Genomic DNA, 18200 nt, shown 5'->3' on the forward strand with positions numbered 1-18200 from the left:
AGACAAGGTCGGAAATGCAATCGCTGTTCTGTCCGCCACTGGATCCATGGCGGATGCAACAGCTTACACATTTCCTAACCTCCCTTAATAGGGGGGAAAGATCAGACCGCTTAAATACACCATTAGAAAATGTATGCCTTTTGGAAGAGCCTTCTGCACATGGAGTATCAGAGGTATATAAAATATTAATAGATCCCCCTGAAGACTTTGTCCCAAGATTTCTTTCGAAATGGGAAAGAGATCTGGACATTACACTCTCCAAAGAGCAAAAGAGCTATATTTTACACTTTGCTCATTACTCCTCAACTGCCAGCAAATACCAAGAGTTATGCTACAAAATTCTTACAAGGTGGTATAAAGTTCCATCATTACTACAAAAAATGTATCCAGAGCGGACAAATAAATGCTGGCGATGTGGAGAATCAGAGGGTAATATGCTCCACATCTTTTGGTCATGTCGAAAGTTAGTAGATTTCTGGTCTAAGGTACGAGATACTGTAAGACAATTAACAGAGTATGACCCGGGGTCCGACCCAGCAAGATATCTTCTTCATCTTTCGGACCTCTCAAAGTGTACATATCGGAATTCTCTGGTGGCCCATCTTTTGAATGCGGCAAAGGCCTGTATCCCGGCCGTTTGGAAGCAAGAATCACCCCCTCGATCTCACTATGGTTAAAAAAAGTAGCAGATATATACGCCATGGAAAAGGGCATTGCGATTACACAGGGTAAGGTGGAGAAATTCAATAAAAAATGGAATTCATGGTCTCTTCTGGTCTGCACCAGGGAGTACGGATATGCGCTCGAAGAGCAGGATGGGTCATTATGAGGGGGGAGAGAGCGAGAGAACCTAAATAATGCCATAGGGAAATTTTTGTATTTGGGTTTTTTTTTTTTTTCTTTTGTCTTTTTTGATAATAAGTCATATGTGTCTACTAAAAACTGAATCACAATGTGCTAAGTTATACTCTGTAAATTGGAAGCAGCAATAACGATATTTGTTTTATATGTATATGTATATATATATATATATATATATATATATATATATATATATATATATATATATAAATGTATTTCTCTGTGTTTGAAAAAATAAAATATAGAATTAAAAAAAAAATGATTAATTTTAATTATTAAAATCAGATTAAAATTAAGAATGAAAATACAATGAAAAAGATTGAATGCTAAAGGTGGGGTGTATATGCCAAGGTGAGGATGTAAAATGAGTGTACTGGGTGTGTGACATGCAATGAATACAAAAAGTGTGACAGAGTATCAAACATGATGTAAGCACTAAAAGATAAAGTCATAGTGTAAATGATGAAAAATAAATAAAACTATATTGCATAATTATATGTGCTATAAAAGATGTGCATGGTGTACCTATTAGGTGAAAGAAACCATATCTTAATTGAGCTAAGCAGCTGATAAACATGTATTGTGGTGCTACGTATGAGTATTGAGGTGTTGCTAAAACTTTTCCTTTTCAAAATGGAAAAATCTGGTGACTATATTGAATAGTGGTTATATAAACTAAATTTAAACAATACTTACATTTTATAATTCAACTTTTAGGTCCAACCAATATTAATTAAATATTTGTTCCAGTACGGGCCAGTCGGTAGTCGCATATGTATTGGATACTCATAGAATACCTTAATACTAATATCTAATACCCAATTGCAGGCGCCTTGCCACCCGTCCTCCCTTCCAGGACCAAGTGTGTGGCCCCTTGCAATTCCGATGGACTGTGGATCTGCCTGGAGAGCGCGGAGGGCATATGCGTGGTCATTGGGATCCTTGAATTTGTATGCTTTTAACAAATCTGGTTTGTGTAATGCATCTTCATCATGTCATTCACTTAATGGTAAATACACCTCCCCATATATGGAGAGACATTTTTTGTACATTTTGAAATGGTACAATGATGTTCTGTATACTGACTAATTTCTAATTTTAACTACACTTTTTTTATACATTTCCCTAGAATTAAAAAAACCCCTGAGGAAGACCAGAATGGGTCGAAATGCATTGGGGTATTCAAGTGGATAACAATGTTGTTTATGCGGCATATGTAATTGTCACATTATATTCTCCTGGGGGCATCTTTGCCATGAGTAATGTAATATGTTGTTGTTTGTTTACCTAACCAGAGTATGTAATTTTAATAAATTTGCTGCACATTTAAATATACTCTCCATTTTTGATCCACTCCATCAATATGAATGTTTTGTCGCTAATGTTTTGCTGCTGCTAAAAAAAAACCCTGGGGAAAACTCTTTGTATACAGGAGCTGAATGCCTGTCCAGGCTCAACAAGGGCAAGTCTGATAATACAAACAGTGGAAGTTGTTACCGCACCTCACATGGAGGAGAGGGGAAGGGGAGGGGAATTTATGTCAGCAGTGTTTTTTAGGCTCCCAGTTTTAAAGGAAGACTTCACTTTATACAAAAAATGCAAATGGCTGTTTTTGTATGTTCATAAACTACTGCTGTACCTCCTTTAGATCCCTCAGAAGAGGAACACCATCTGTTCAATTAAGAACCCCCCTCTGGCTGCTGGGACCACACCCGCTGCTATAGCCGGACACAGAGCTGCTGAAAAAGGCATCGTACAAGGTAGGTGTAATATACTCCCTCTAGAGGAGACATTTTTAAAAGGCATACTGAGTTTATATATATATTTTATATACATATATGAATGAGAAAAAGCATAGGTGGACTTTTTACAGTTCCTAGGCTTCTCCCCTTACCTTATTCTCGCTGCAGGATACTGCTGAAAACAGACGGATCCAAACTTGACCCATCACGGCGGGCAGCGTAGTTAAACCTTCAAAGACCGGGTCCCTTTTAATAGGGCTTCCACTCATTTGGACCTGTAAAGCACCCCTCAGGACAACTTTAGGTAATGTAGCAAGATCAAAAAAGAGTCCTGGTTCCTAGGGTCCAGCCCTCAAAGAGAAGCGTTACAGGCAGAACCTCGTTCTTCTATGCAAGGCCCGGGTACCATCCCTGGGATCCGGTTGTGGAGGTTTTTTAAATCCAGCATGGATGCCTCCTGGAGCTCCTCAGAGCACATCTTCACTCGTGACCAACACCTTAGACCAGGGATCCTCAAGCTACGGCCCTCCAGCTGTTGCGGAACTACACATTCCATGAGGCATTGTAAAACTCTGACATTTACAGACATGACTAGACATGATAGGAATTGTAGTTCCTGAACAACTGGAGGGCCATAGTTTGAAGACCCCTGCCTTGGTGAAAAAACTGATGTGCTCCTGGAAGGAGGAGGGGTTATATAGGGAGTGAACTTCCTTGATTGGGTATACCAGTGTCAACACCTGAAGGTGGCCCATGACCCATTAAGTAATTACCTAAGGCTCTGTGTCCCATGATGTACGATAAAGAAAATGGTATTTTAGCCTTTTGAAGATGTATTGGTAGAACAGTTGGTACTGTAACTTGAAAGTTGTTTTTTTTTAAACTAAATATAAATGTAAGCTATTATTTATCATATATCCCTCACAATATGTTTATTTTCCGATAATCTTTTTTTACTATAATCTGTATGATCTAAAATTTGTTGGTTCAGCAAGTGTTCAGTAAGCTTGTACAGAGATGCCGTGATGAGTTTTTTGGTTCCTATGGCATTTAGTCAACATTCATGTAACAGATTGCTGTATAATAACACCTGTGAATACATTAGGCTAAGATTATGTGAGATATCACTTGGTTCCCGGCTGACAGTTGTTTGTAGAGACATAGAATATCATACTGCACTGCAGAGGATACATGCATTACAGATGGTGTTCCACAGGTTTTAATTGGACCTAATAAATATAATATAGCATGTAATGATTAGCTGCATGCAAATCTCTGCTCTTTTTTCTTTAAAGACGCTCAGAATGTGTTTTATATCAACGTAGATTGATTTATAAACATATTATATTGTAAAAGTATTATTCAAGGATTTTTGCAAAGGTATTATAGCAAATCATGAGAACAAATGCATACAGAAAGGCACCAATTTAGATCATTTAGAATATTTTTCTGCACACTTAGCCTTGGCTACCATTGCAACACATTTTGGCTGTCAGAAAAATGCACCTTTATGCATTCTTCACACATTAAAGTGCTTTCCTATGCTTCGTCTTCTGTCATTCCTATAGTGGTTAATGGGGTCTTCTTGCACATAGAAATAAAAACCATATTATATCATTTTTTTATATCAGTATTGGGCTTTGATAATGTGCTTTTCTTCAATACCATGTTTGAAACCTGGATAAACTAATATAGACCTTTCCTCTAATAAGAAATCTGTTCACAATGACTGTCTTCTGCTTTCTATATATGTATATATTATTTATAGTTAAGTTAATACCACATCTTTCCTGGCTTTGGAAATATGGAAGACAGCCATCTAATGTTAGATGAAGAGGACTTATCATAAGTAAATTACACCTATGGGGTTTCCTCAGCCATATATAACAAATTAACACAGCTTTGTATAATCCATCAACGTTAATCATTTGTTTGAAATGTATATGTAATGTATATGAAATGTATATATGTTTTAGCAGTGCAGACGTTTGGTACATGATTTGGGCAAGCTCTGTAATATAAAAATCTTGGAAGGATATTAAATGTTCCTTTAGGCTTCTTGCGCTTACTGGTATTTCCAAACCTGAGGTATGTTATTCACAAAAGGCACCTATTCAAAATATATATTGGTATTTTTTTAAGACACTTGCCCTCATATACTGTAGATGAACTCAACATCCCCCTTCTACTAGGAAAGTATGGACTAGGAAAGTATGGTCATCCACATTTCTTTATGAGAAAGTAATTTAAAAGAACAGAGGATGTTTACCTAAACTCCATTTAGTTTGAGTGGTGTGGTATGACACGCCATTTACCCCTGAAAGAGTAAAGATATCCAGTTTCCAATCTTTCTAACAGGTATTAAACGAGGAACTACAGTCTGCTCACATAATTTTTAATAAAAACATCTTTGCCATTCTGAAGCTTCCCTCCAATCACTTTGCATATTATTTTATATATACTGTGATTCTGTACTTGCCAAATATGCTGCAGAAATCTCCCTCCACTGAATCTGGCTGCAACCATTTTAACTGTGGGCAGCTGAAGCTGCTGCCTGTTCACTTCCTGGATTTACACAGACACTCAGAGGCACACCTCCAGCTCTGCAGCTTTCATTGGCCCTCTTATGACTCATCCCCCTCCCTTCCTGGCAAACGCTCATGAGAGAGAGAGAGAGAGAGAGAGAGCTGTGCTTGATATCATAAGTCTAGGGTTTTTTCCAGACAACAAACAGGAAGTTTACTGTATAAGGTATTTACTGGCAGAAAAAAAAAATGTTTTACTATCCAAAGTTAAAACAACGAGGGCAGAGGATTTAAAAGATGGAAAGATGAAAAAATTACTGAACTTCTGCTTTAAACATGTACTCACATATGTTCTAGGTGTACTTATTTTTATTAAGTCACATTCATACGATATTTTATTTACTGTATATAAAAATCTGGTAGTCTTAACTGATTGATCTCACTGTTGAAATGTATGCATGGTATATATAAACTGTATTTCATGTTAAGCCTTATGAAATAAGACAAGTTAAAAGAACACCAATTTACCTTAAAGTATGTGTAAAAACTTAATTTTTTTATCAAACCTGAACCATACACACCTCCAAATACCTCCAAAACAGGCAAAGTTAAAGGATAACTTTACCAAAAAGCCCACTATGCTGTACCATATGGGTATAAAAGCCTAATGTGCAAAACCTGGCTTTCACCCAGGGCTCCCTTCATGGAAGAAGGGCAAAAATGCATAAAAAAAAAACTTCTTACAATCTTCTACAACCAGGATGGTGTTCTCTGCAACCATGCAGGATTTTTTGGGCTGAGTTGATAATATGATTGCAGACTGAAAGTGTGCTTCCATGCTGCACAGTGCGCTCCCAGCACAGTGACTGGGCTCTCACCGAGAGCTCCAGGTCCCATAAGGACGTTTGGGAACCAGGGTCCAGTTTCCGATCACCTGATCTCTGTTATAGCCTCTGATTAGCTGTCACTGTGATCAGTCACTGTGCGGCCTGTCCCTGTGTTTTTTTTCTCCGCTTGAATGGAGAAAAAGATACACTGTATCTTTTTCTCCTTGCTAAAGGAGAAAAATGTAAACAAACAAATGTGTGTAAAAAAACAAACAAAATAAAGAAAAAAATAGGTTGCTCAGGGTTTGACCTAGGTCAAAGGACAAGATCAGTGTCTTTTTGTCAGTATGTTATAGGTAAGATTTAAAAAAAAAAAGAAGCAAAATGCACACTATTGTTTCTGGGCCCTACTACATATACAAACGACAAATAACATACTCATATGTGGTATCACTGCAATTGTCAGGAGCAGGAGAATTTATTTTGTATTATTCTTTGGTAGTAGGTCAGGATAATAGCAAGAAAAATACAGCAAAATTTTTAAAAATATATGTTTTTCTACTATGTTTTGCCAGTTTTCCTTTGATCAAAGAAAAAAATCAGGAGATATCCATTACCATTTACCACCAAATGAAAGCCCAATCTGTCCTAAAATAAACAAGGTATAATTCACCTAAATACACTAAGCGATGAAATGTACAGTTTTACTAACACATGTCAAAGATGCAAAACTGTGTTCAAGCCTCAGGGCTTGTTTTAATCTTTGTCATGAAGGGGTTGGGGAGCGCTTGGAACGTTTACCCTCAGCTTTATATTAATGTGTGGACAGCTTGGCTGACTTTATCACATCCCCATGAAAGAGTCTTCTGTCTACCAACATATGGAGAATGCCCCAGCTGAAGTGTTGGTCTCCAGGACAGCAATGCAAAAACATTTGCTGCACGTGCCTTTTGGCAGTGAACATCTTTTTGGAACTTTGCTAGTTAATTTCATTAGGGAGGTTACTGGTGGTAAAAGCAGTGGCGGCTGGTGAAGTTTTAGGATGGGGGGGCACTGGACCCCGCCCTTCCTTTTTGACCCCTCCCACTTGGTGAAAATGGGCGTGGTTTCAGCAAAATAGTGGGCGTGGCTCTAAGGTGGTGTAGTTAGCGTCTGAGATGAACGAGTGATGGAGGGAGAGGGATGGATGGAGAGGGATGGAGGGACGGTAGCCCCAGATCCTACACAACAATAGAAATATGTGTATTCTAGAAAGTTTAACAATCAGCAGATAAAGATACTCCAAACACCTGGTGTTAGCACTTCAATCATCCCGGCACCATGGTTGTTATGGTGTCAGGATGATTGAAGCGCATTATTACTATTATTACATTGTAATATAAAATTAAATCATTCAACTCACCATAATGCAGAATCAGTGGGAGCCCCGAGCATGTCACTAGCCACGTCGCCTGCCACCAGATGCCATCAGGTGTCCCCAGCAGAGTCGCTCCTTACATGCAGCCTGTGTCACATGAAAAGCAACCAGCTGTGTGTAGAACATCTTATGTAGTACATGCCATGAATTACATGTTGTACATAACATGTCCTACACATAGCATGTTCTTCTACACATAGAATGACATACACATAATATGTCCTCCACATAACATGACATACACATAACATGTCCTCCACATGACATACACATAACATGTCCTCCACATGACATACACATAACATGTCCTCCACATAACATGACATACACATAACATGACATACACATGACATACACATAACATGATATACACATAACATGACATACACATGACATACACATAACATGTCCTCCACATGACATACACATAACATGTCCTCCACATAACATGACATACACATAACATACACATAACATGTTCTCCACATAACATGACATACACATAACATGACATACACATAACATACACATAACATACACATAACATGACATACACATAGCATGACATACACATAACATGACATACACATAACATGACATACACATAACATACACATAGCATGACATACACTTAGCATGACATGAACATACACATGACATACACATAACATGACATACACATAACATGACATACACATAACATGTCCTCCACATGACATACACATAACATACACATAGCATGACATACACATAACATACACATAACATGACATACACATAGCATGACATACAGATAACATACACATAACATGACATGACATACACATAACATGACATACACATAACATACACATGACATACACATAACATGACATACACATAACATAACATACACATAACATGACATACACATAACATACACATAACATGACATACAATGACATACACATAACATACACATAACATACACATAACATGACATATACATAACATACACATAACATACACATAACATGACATACACATAACATGACATACACATGACATACACATAAAGTAGCCCAAACATATGTGTAGTCATGTGTAGGACATCATTCTGCAGACACCCACTCCTGGCCAGAGACAACACCTCGGATTGTAAGCTTTGTTGCTGTCATTATGGGATGGGGATGGATTCTCATTAGGTGATCAGTCACTGGATGGCCGGCTTTAATATGAGTGGGGTGGGTGGGGGAGGGAAGGAGGTCATTAGAGCAGCTGAAAAAAATTTCTTACCTTCCCCAGCCAGCCATCCTCATCATTCTCTGTGTCCTCTGTCATGCTGTTGGTGTGGATGAAGCGGAGGGATCACCAGCCAGATTCCAGTGCCCGGAGAGTCAGTCTGCACTCTGCAGTCCTCATACTTCCTGTTTCCTCTCTCTCTTGGGCGCAATGAGACAGAGAAAACAGGAAGTGACATCAAACAGAGATGTCAATCAAACCACCCGGCCGTAGTAATATATACTACAAGCGCCTGGCGGAAGCTACTCGGCGATTCGGGAAGTGCCACAAGGCGGGCTAAATGCCCGCAAATGCAGCGCCACGTCTGCAATCTCGTGATTGCATAGACGTGGCGCTTCCCATAAGTGCACTGTGTCCGGCGTCGCACTGTATCCGGCGTCCGAACACAGTGCACTTAAGGACCTTCTTTTGTCATTTTTTTATATTTAAAGGGCCAGTATTAAATTTTTTTTTTTTTTTAACTTTTTGTTTTTTTGACTGCCTGGAGGGGGAGGGGGGGCCCTTTGGACGGGCTGCCACTGGGTAAAAGTGCTCATTTTCCACAGCACAAAAAACTTCACACTGGTAAATCTGCTTTTGAAGCCAAAAAGAGTTCCTTTTGTTTCTCCCAGGAGTCTCGCTCAAAACCCAAGCCTAAGGGAGGGGCCCAGTACCACTGCAAACCTTGGTCCTCTAAATCCTTCAAGCAGGCCGACAAGTATTCTTCAGCATGAAGGGAATGCCCTCACTTATCAAAGTGGGAGAATATCAATTGGCCTTTGCGGACATCTGGTCAGAATGCATATTGGATTCCTTGGTGAGAAAAGTGGTGTCCACAGTTCATCTTTCTGCCTCCACCCCAATTCATGTCAAATTCACAAAATACCAATTCACCCTTAATCAGTTGTGGAAAATATGATCAGGCATACCATATACAAAAATAAACCTTAGAGAGGAGAGCGCTTAGGGCTAAACAGCAATAAATGAAACTTGAGGTTGGCATACATACATTATACAATTTTCTTGTACAATTTTCTTTTAGATTTACAAAAACCATATAATATGAAGTTAAACCTACACACTTTCAAATTGTATGCAATTAGGCAGGCCCTTGTACTACATAGCTGAAGGTAAATCTAAAGAAAATTGAATAAAAAAACTGTATAATGTGTGGCCAACTTTAAGTCCACCTGGATTTTATCCAGCCAAAATTTAATTGGAAGATTGTTTATAAAAATACCATATTTTTTTTAGCACATAGAAAATGTACTTTCTGGTTTAGAGGTGCACATGTGCGGGCCCCCTGCTGACCTGTGCTGTGATTGGACACAGCACAAGTTTTTCAGCAGGCTACAGCCAATAATTTTGGCTGTATACCTGCCAATCAGCTGTGGCCAATCACAGCACAGACATCTGTGTGTTGGTAAATACAACACACAGATCTGGCTAGATTTCTCCGTGCTTTCAGTTACTGTTGAGAACTAAAAACAAGGAGAGACTCCAGCCAAATGATCTGTAAGTAAAAGCTGCACACATACACTTGTTAGGCACAAAGTTAACCCTTTGATTGCCCTCATGATCACTCCTATCACCCAGCTAGTGCCACTATTACAGTGTCAGTGTACAGTATTATCACTGTATTAGCTTCACTATCGAAGTCCATGTCAGTCAGTTAGTGTCCCTCCCAGTCAATATCAGTTAGCCCCAGATTGCCTGCTACACTATCACAGCCACACTATAAGTCGCTGATCACCACCATTACTAGTAAAGCATCTGTTCAGATCAGTATCTTTATTATGATCAGAACTAGGGATGAGCCGAACACCCCCCGGTTCGCACCAGAACCTGCGAACGGACTGAAAGTTTGTGTGAACTTTAGAACACCATTAAAGTCTATGGGACTCGAACATTGGAAATCAAAAGTTCTAATTTTAAAGGCTAATATGCAAGTTATTGTCCTAAAAAGGGTTTGGGGACCCGGGTCCATGTATCAATGCAAAAAAAAGTTTTAAAAATGGGCGTTTTTTTGGGAGCAGTTTTTTTAATGATGCTTAAAGTGAAAAAGAAAAAAGTGAAATATTCCTTTAAATATCATACCTGGGGGGTGTCTGTAATATGCCTGTAAAGTGGCGCATGTTTCCTGTGCTTAGAACAGTCCCTGCACAAAATGACATTTTTAAAAGGAATAAAAGTAATTTAAAACTGCTTGCGGCTTTAATGTAATGTCGGGTCCTGGCAATATGGATGAAAATCAGTGAGACAAACGGCATGGGTACCCCCCCCAGTCCATTACCAGGCCCTTTGGGTCTTGTATGCATATATACTCTGAACAGCGGTATTCAGGCGGTGCAAACAAGACAGGGACTGTTTGTAATTTTGAACTGGTACATTTTTAAAGTGTAGCTCCAGCCAAAAAATCTATTTTTAAGCTTTTTGGAAAACATAGGGAAGGGTTATCATCCCTGTAACATTTGTTTTGCTGTCTATGCACCTCTTCAGAAGATTTCCCCTCACTTTCTGTCCCAATGACAAATGTTTTTTGAAAATTTGGAGTTTTTAGTGAAACAAGGATTGGTGATAAAGCATCAGTGAAGAGGAGACACGGTTTTCCCATATTAACTCTTACAGGAGAGAATTTCCCTTCCAAGGGTAGATTTCATCTCACTTCCTGTTGTCTCCTTCCATTTGCAAGTAGGAGTTGTTTGTAAGTTGGATGTTTAAGAGTAGGGGCCTGCCCTATATACTCTGCAGAAATTGGGGCCTTAGGTGTTGGTGTTGCCACAACACTGTAAGCCCTCACAGTTAGGCTTGGTGGGTGCAGGAATGGGCCCTGCTGTGAAATACTAGATCAAGAATTGTAATTACATGTCCCTGTTGAACAGGGACAGAAAAAATTGGGCCTTAGGCACTGGTGCCACAACACTGCAACCCCTCACAGATGCTATAGTTGGAGCGCAGGAATGAGCCCTGCTGCAAAGTATTGCATCAAAAATTGTAATTATACGCCCCTGTTAAACAGGGGCTGAAAATTTGGGCCTTGGGCACTGTTGCTGGTGCCACAACACTGCAACCCCTCACAGATACTCTAGTTGAAGCGCAGGAATGAGCCCTGCTGCAAAGTATTGCATTAAACATTGTAATTACACGCCCCTGTTAAACAGGGGCAGAGAAATTGGGCCTTAGCCACTGCTGCCACAAAACTGCAACCCCTCACAGATGCTATAGTTGGAGCGCAGGAATGAGCCCTGCTGCAAAGTATTGCATCAAAAATTGTAATTATACGCCCCTGTTAAACAGGGGCTGAAAAATTGGGCCTTGGCCACTGGTGCCACAACACTGCAACCCCTCACAGATACTCTAATTGGAGCACAGGAATGAGCCCTGATACAAAGTATTGCATCAAAAATTGTAATTACATGCCCCTGTTAAATAGGGGCAGAAAAATTGGGCCTTAGCCACTGCTGCCACAACACTGCAACCTATCACAGATGCTATAGTTGGAGTGCAGGAATGAGCCCTGCTGCAAAGTATTGCATCAAAAATTGTAATTACACGCCCCTGTTAAACAGGGGTAGAACTATTGGGCCTTGGCCACTGGTGGCGGTGCCCAGAACCAAAAATGTTCTTACAAGCTATCAGCATGAAAATTGAGGAGGAAGAGGAGGAAGAGGATTGTCACTCAGCATAACAGTATCAGCATAGGCAGTCTTGAATGGATCTCACATTTAAAAAAAAATCAATCGGTTACATCAGCATCAGTTGCTTGGTAGCTGGTGATCCAAGACTGATTCGTTTTTATGAAGGTCAGCTGACGACTGATTCGGTGGACAGGCGCACCCTGTGATCGGTTACAAAGCCTCCAGCAGCATTGAATGTGCATTCCGAAAGAACGCTGGATGCAGGACAGGCCAGTAGCTCCATTGAATACTGTGCAAGCTCTGGCCAGTGATCCATCCTCAAGACCCAGTAACCCAGAGGATTTTCGGTGGGAAAGGTGTTCAAGTCTGATCTTGCCCCTAGGTAATCCTGCACCATGTGAATCAGATGCTGGTGATGGTTGCTGGAATCGATCAGACCTTGGGGCTGCGGACTAAAAAATTGTCTGAACGCATCGGTCAGATGGCCACCTTCTCCACCGCTCCTTCTGTGACTGACCGAAGCCTCAGCAACACGTTGTCCAGGAGGACCAGGAAATTGTAACCTCCCAGGCTCTGGAAATGCATTGCACAAACCTTTCTGCAAGGCCTCCTGAAGATGTTTCATCCTCTGCTCCCTCTGTGACGGCAAGATAAGGTCCGCAACCTTACCCTTGTAACGTGGATCAAGGAGGGTTGCCAGCCAGTAATCATCCCTCCCCTTGATACCACGAATACGAGGATCCTTCCGCAGGCTTTGCAGGATCAGGGAGGCCATGCAGCGTAAGTTTACTGAGGCATTCGGTCCAGAGTCCTCTGGGTCACTAAGGACAACATGATCTGCAGCCACCTCCTCCTAGCCACGTACAAGTCCATGGGTTTCTTCGGACTGTAAATGATCCCTTGAAGACTGCTGCTGATGCTGAGTGCCAGGCTCCACCTCCATGCTGACACAATCCTCCTCGTCCTCTTCCTGTGTGATTGGCAGGCACGCAGGAACACTGTCTGGATAAAGGGGGCCTTGAGAGGTAAGGAAGTCCTCTTCTTCCTCCCTCTGTTCTGCCTCAAGTGCCCTGTCCATTATTCCATGCAGCGTGTGCTCCAACTGGTGGGACAGTGTCACTGATGCATGCACTGTCACTGCTCACCATCCTCGTGGCCTCCTCAAATGGTGACAGGACAGTGCATGCATCCCTGATCATAGCCCACTGGCGTGGGAAAAAAAAAAACAAGCTCTCCTGCCCTGTCCTGGTGCCATAGTCACATAGGTACTCATTGATGGCCCTCTGCTGCGTGTGCGGCTGCTGCAGCATGGCCAACGTTGAGTTCCACCTGGTGGGCATGTCACAGATTAGGCGGTTCTTGGGCAGGTTAAATTCCTTTTGGAGGTCAGCCAGCCGAGTACTGGCATTATATGACCTGCGGAAATGCTCACAGACTTTCCTGGCCTGCCTCAGGACATCCTGTAAGCCTGGGTACCTGCCCAAGAACTGCTGCACCACCAAGTTAAGGATGTGAGCCAAACAGGACACATGGGTCAGTTGTCCCTGTCGGAGGGCGGAGAGGAGGTTGGTGCCATTGTCCCAAACCACCATACCTGGCTTAAGCTGGCATGGTGTCAACCACCTCTGAACCTGCCCCTGCAGAGCTGACAGAATCTCTGCCCCGGTGTGGCTCCTGTCCCCCAAGCACACCAGCTCAAGCACCGCATGACATCTTTTTGCCTGCGTGCTTGCGTAGCCCCTTGAACGCGTACAGAGAACCACTGGTTCCGAGGACAAATCAGCACAGGAAGAGGCCATGGAGGAAGAAGAAGGAGGGGGTGGAGGAGAGAGGTGTGGCAGAATCACCACTAGTAGAATTTTGGAGGCATGGTGGCGGAACAACCTCCAACACTACTGTACCCTGTTCTGCATCCTTCCCAGCTGCCAGAAGAGTCACCCAGTGCGTGCTGAAAGATAGGTAACGTCCCTGTCCATGCCTGCTGGACCATGAGTCAGCGGTAATATGCACCTTACTGCTGACCGCCCTGTCCAGCGGGGCCAAGACATTGCCTTCCACATGCTGGTAGAGAGACGGGAATCGCCTTCCGTGAGAAAAAGTGGCGTTTGGGAACCTGCCACTGAGGAACCGCACATTCCACATACTCACGGAAGGGGGCAGAGTCTACCAACTGAAAAGGCAGCAGTTGAAGTGCTAGCAATTTTGCCAAGCTAGCATTCAACTGCTAGGCATGTGGATGGCTGTGAGCAAACTTCTTTTGGCGGTGCAGCAGCTGGGGCAGGGAAATTTGCCTGGTACAATCTGACGTCAGTGTACCGATAGCAGATTGCTCGCAAATACTTGACTGTGACACACCTAATTCTATACCTTCATTCCTCTCAGTACCTGCTCTTGCAGCGTGCAACTGCATTTTGCAAAGTGCTCAGTCTATTTGTCTTTAGTAAATCAACCCCCATATCTTTCAAACAGACTAAATATTATACACCGATTTGCGTTTTTTTTTTTTTTTTATGAAAATCTTTTTACAAACAGAATTTCTCTTTATTGAAAAAGATGTATAAAACATAAACAGCGGGTATACAAAGTTACACTTATCAAGGTAAAGGAGTCATCTGGACAATTAGGACATATCAATACATTGCCCAATAACCAGAAGGAATGTATAGGTAATAATCACCACCCCAAAGGGAATTAAGAGTAAAATCGTCCCCTAGGGACAAGGTTATGTACAATCCACCCATGGCTGCCATATTTTTTTGTATTTCCGGGAACGGTTTCTATTAATTTATATCAGTTTATACATTGGTAGAACCCCGTTGATGATCCATTCCAAAGAGGATTGCATAGGAGGAGAGAGGGAAGCCCACTTAAAGAGTATTTATTTTTTAGCATAATACAACATTTCCAACCACTGGCGAAATCTGGGGCCAAATCCAAATCTATGTAACATGCTCCAGAGAAAGGGCCACTCGACTGAATCAAAGGCCTTTTCTGCGTCTACGAGGCCACCACCCTTGTACCAGCATTGTCATGATTGGCCAAGAGATTGAGAAAACGTCAACGGATATTAATGTCAAGGCCCTTCCCCGGCATAAAACCAGTCTGATCTACCTGTATAAGTTGCTCAATCACCGTAGTGAGATGGAGGGCCAAAGTTTTTGCCAGCAATTTAGCATCCACATTGATCAGAGAGATGGGCCTGTATGAGGCACAATCATCAGGATCCTTACCAGGCTCAGGCACTAACACGATAAGGGCTTCGGACATGGAATCTGGTAGAGTGTCTAAGGCGGCAAATTTATCAAGTAGAGACAGTAATCTAGGTGCCAAGAGTTCTTGGTAGCAGGAGTAAAATTTAATGGGGATACCATCTGGCCCGGGGGCCTTACCTGATTGCATGTGGCCAAGAGCAGTCTGAACCTCCTCTGAAAATCTTTTTCTTGTACAAAGGATTTTCTTAAAGTTCAGTTCAACATAACAATACAGTAGCATTGATGGTCATATCATGGAGAAAATAAAGAAAACTTTGAAAGAAGATAATCTAAGTTGCAGAGATTTGTTCAGGACCTTGAAAGTCCAAGTCCAAATCTAGAAGGATGATTATGAGCAACCCAAGGTTGCCAAACCCAAAGGAACTTATCATGGGTGTCTGATAATATGGCTGTCGATTTTTCATTTACCATAATGTCATTCACGCGATTTTTAACTGCTTCAAAACTGAGAATCGGTGTCTTCCAAGCCCTTGCTATGGTCAGTTTAGTTGCAGTAAAAAGGTGCGATGCCAACTGGCATTCTGGGGGCAGAGCAGTTCTGCAGTTGGCTTACACAGAAGAGCCTCAAAGAGTCCCTCTTTAGATTGGTGTGGAATAAGTTGCGAAGCAGTGTATAGACCCTCACCCACAATCTGCACACCTTTGGACATGTCCATCAAATGTGCGCCATAGTACCCTCTTGAAAACATCCACGGAAACATAAGGGAGAATAGGATGGAATAAAATTTGCCAATCTGCAAAGTAAAGTAAAGCAAAGCAGTTTTGGAAGGTAAGTCATACTTACAGTCACTATTCTACTGAACCAGGATAACGGAAGATGGGACCAGGAGGAGTGCATAGCCGCTAGCTTCCCAAAAAAAAAAATTGGCTTGATAAAGTCCTGCATACATTGGAGTAAGCCTAATCCCCAGATAGGGCAATGAAGGCAACCACTGAAAGGAGAATGCAGTTTGTAGGGATGCCAGCTCTGAGGGTGGAAGGTTGATTGACAAACCTTTTGATTTGGCAGGGTTGACAGATAGGCCCAAGATGGTCGTAAAGGTATTTAAGAGGGAAAGTAGGTTAGTTAGGGCAATTCTAGGTTTAGTTATGGACAACAAGATATCGTCCGTGAACAACGATATTTTGTGCGAGGTACCCGCTACTTCTACCCCTGTTATGTCTGTATGGATTTGAATCGCCTCCGCCAAGGGTTCCAGTGCCAGGATAAATAGAAGTGGAGAGAGTGGGCACCCTTGTCGGGTTCCTCTCTCAATGGGGAAAAGAGGCGACTCGAAACCATAGTATTTGACTTTGTCTCTAAGGACCTACTATGAGCTATATGTTGGATTTGAAGGAGCCGTCTAATAGTTTCACTCACCTGTCCTTGTGGGACAAACCCCACCTTGTCCTTCTTTATCAGGCGTGGGAGAAAAGAATGCATACGACTGGCCAAAATCTTTATCAATATTTTCATATCTAAATGAATGAGATTGGCCTGAAATTGGCCCAAGAAGAGTGATCCCGGTCTGGTTTGGGGATCATTACAATATTGGCGGTCAACAGGTTTGATGTAAAGGATTGACCATCTTTAACGGAATTAAACATTAAAGATTAGTGAGGCGATGACGAAATTCATCCAAGACTCGAAGAGGATTACTGATAGGGATATTATGGTGGGTGCGTAAAGTAATGGGGGCGTATTTTGGAGTAAAAGTGCGTAATCTATTGGCCAGCATCGCATTAGGTTTGTTCGCCTTCGCATACCATTTCTGGTGAGCCCAGCGTATGGTACATTCTGCCTCATCAGTTAAGCATAGGTCTAGGTCCGTAAGGGCCTGGTCCAAGAGCTTATGGTCGGCGGGAGTAGGGGGTTGTTTAAAGGCCATTGATGATGCCTCCAGACACTGCTCCAAAGTGCGCAGAGCCAACATTCGCTCTTACTTACGTTTCAATACTAGTTGGATAACATGGCCCCGGAGGACAGCCTTATATGCTTCCCATAGCGTCACAGGGGAAGAAACCATCCCAGCATTGAGACGGAAATATTCCACGGAGGCTGGGTGGATGTCACTTAAAATTGCCTTAAAAGCTAAAAGGGAATCATTCATTACCCAGGGGGAATTTTGTGGCTTACTAAGCAGGGAGTGGCAAACAGTCAGGACAGGGTCATGGTCTAACCATGGGGGGCAGCTAAGATAGAGGTGGACACAATTAAAGGAAGATGTTTCCGCAGTATAATTGATAAAAAGAAAAAACTGTAAGCGCAAATATTTGTGTGCATAAAGTAATATAGCAGGCGATATGAGAGCACTAACGGCTCAATAGCCCATACAGCAACAGTTCTTAGGATGAGGTGGCAGGAGGCAGCTGTCCTCAGAGAAAAGCCAGCTCTGTAAGCAGATTGAGGAAGGGGGAGAGACACAGGAAGCGCCAACCTGAGTGTAGTATATTAGATACGATTTATTAACAAAGTAAGTAATGCACTTACAGGAAATAACATAAAAACAGGCTCATCTGTAAATGGTGGTGTCTGCAGGTGTAGATCGGCATCCAAAATGAGCGTCCACGGATCTGGCAGATGACTGGGGGTGACTCAATCCATCCTGTGGCCACCAGGAAGTCGGTCTGGGCCACCAGGAAGCAGAGAGACACCAGGAGAGAAACAAGTGAATAAAA

At 42.0% G+C, this 18200-nt stretch overlaps 1 protein-coding gene across 4 annotated transcripts in view; it reads left to right on the plus strand.

The window, feature by feature from the left end:
• TSPAN4 (tetraspanin 4) overlaps positions 1–18200 on the plus strand; it is a 2224117-nt gene that overhangs the window by 935571 nt on the left and 1270346 nt on the right. For all 4 annotated transcript variants that reach the window (XM_073604831.1, XM_073604832.1, XM_073604833.1 and 1 more), the window contains one exon: positions 2510–2621. The gene's annotated coding sequence lies outside the window, so the exon portion shown is untranslated. The remainder of the gene's footprint in view (positions 1–2509; positions 2622–18200) is intronic.

This window comes from Aquarana catesbeiana, linkage group LG11 (assembly GCF_042186555.1).
Source record: "Aquarana catesbeiana isolate 2022-GZ linkage group LG11, ASM4218655v1, whole genome shotgun sequence".
Taxonomy (NCBI): domain Eukaryota; kingdom Metazoa; phylum Chordata; class Amphibia; order Anura; family Ranidae; genus Aquarana; species Aquarana catesbeiana.